The sequence below is a fragment of the Mauremys reevesii genome, linkage group 12, assembly GCF_016161935.1.
Source record: "Mauremys reevesii isolate NIE-2019 linkage group 12, ASM1616193v1, whole genome shotgun sequence".
Taxonomy (NCBI): Eukaryota; Metazoa; Chordata; order Testudines; family Geoemydidae; genus Mauremys; species Mauremys reevesii.
Genome location: NC_052634.1, coordinates 19,371,009 through 19,372,702, shown reverse-complemented (window position 1 = coordinate 19,372,702; position 1,694 = coordinate 19,371,009). Strand labels below are relative to the sequence as shown.

Below are 1,694 nucleotides of genomic sequence, written 5' to 3'. Positions count from 1 at the left end.
CTGGCCACTGCCTGTCAGCAGGATTCCTCCTCCTCCTCCTCAGTGAGACTAAATCTCCCCACCTAGACAGCCGGTCCGTCCGCTGCACCCCAATCCCCCATGCCTGAGCCTCCCTGCCAAAGCCCTGCACCTGGCTCCAGAGAATTAAGTCTCACATCTCACTGGGAACTCGACTTCTTGTGCCCAGAGAGTCTCGGCCCCCCTCAGTAGCTGACCTGAGAAACACAGTGTCTGCAAAAGCAGCAAAGAGTCGTGTGGCATCTTATAGACTAACAGACGTACTGGAGCATGAGCTTTCGTGGGTGAATCCCCACTTCGTTGGATGCGTCAGTGTCTGCCTTTTCCAAAGAAGTGCCTGGAAAGGTTTTGTTCTTGTGACCACGTGGCCTAATGGATAAGGCATCTGACTTTGGATCAGGCGAGTGAGGGTTCGAGTCCCTTCGTGGTTGTGCTTGTGCAGTTTTACCTTTGGGCTGAACGTCCTGCTCCCTGCAGGGCTGGAACCTCTTCTTGGCTGCTCAGGCCAATGCTCTGGCTTCAGCTAGAGCCCCGGGAAGGAGTTGGGGGTTGCGTGTCACAAAGGCTGGGGCATGAGCCCCAGGTGCTTCCAGTCTCGCCTTTGCCCTTCCTGACTTGCCAAAGAAACTGGGCGGCTGCCCAGGCTAGAGTGTGGAGCAGTTTCCCTCTTCCAAGTGTGCGCCTGTCCCTGTGCTGGAGGGTACTTGCTACATAGCACCTTGGGAGCCTGGGTGTTTCTCTGCTTCTCGCCAGCTGGGGAAAAGCCTCTTGGGGTAAAATCTCCTGCCCCACGGCAAAAGTGAGCACCTTGAGTGGGAACAGTCAGAGGCCCCACCAAGGGGGGTGGCCCTGCTTTCCTACCATCTTCTGATGTTGGCCACAGAGCATCAGCAGCTGCCCCACAGGCTGGTCTGTGAGTGGCCTTCAGTGGGGTTTGGCATGGCAGGGAGCAGCCTTGCTGGGTGTTTTTGTGCCTGTCTGAAGGCCACACATAGGCATGGTCCTGCCCTCCTCTGGCCCTGACCTTGGTTGCTCCGCTGCTTTTAAGCCTTCCCTTGGAGCTGTCAGCACCAGCCGCCTCTACTCCAGGTGCCCAGAGGAGGAGAGGTGCTGGGCTCCAGCCTGGGAAGCCTGGCCCTGGCCCTGCTTCCTTTAAATGCCATGTGGGCAAGAGGAAGAGCGTCAGCTACAGGGACCAAAGTTGTGGACATCAGGTGAAGCAGCAAGAAACAACCATCAGGTCAACCCGCAGGAATCTCTAGCCAGACTGTTAAGTTCTAGGACCCCACCCTATGGTGGCCCAGCTGGACCAAAGACCTATCTCCAGTGGGCATCAGTGACCCAGGAGGAGGAGAAAAAAAATCACTCTAACTCAGTCAGAGAGAGGGTAACCAAGCACATTGAGCTCCAAGGCTTTGTAGCAAAGCAACATATCTCCAGGAGGTCCCACAGAGATTTGAGGATTCAGAGTCCTGAGTGCTGCCCATTACCCCATGGGACCTGCTGCTGTTTTGTTTTCTAGACCCCTGTGACTCTTGGCTGGTTTGCACTCTGCACTTATTGCTTCCCACCAGCGGCTTCCTCTCGCAGGACTCTCTCTCCTCCTCCAGCAACTATAGTCCTGCACTACCGGATCCATGGGTCCTGCCCTGAGTCCCCGCATCCCCCTGCTTTGT

General features: G+C 56.3%; 1 non-coding gene across 1 annotated transcript; it reads left to right on the top strand.

Annotated features, from left to right (window-relative positions):
* Nucleotides 1–376: 376 nt before the first annotated feature.
* TRNAQ-UUG lies at nucleotides 377–449 on the top strand. The gene has a single exon. It is a non-coding gene; the product is annotated as a tRNA-Gln (tRNA).
* The last annotated feature ends 1,245 nt before the right edge of the window (nucleotides 450–1,694 follow it).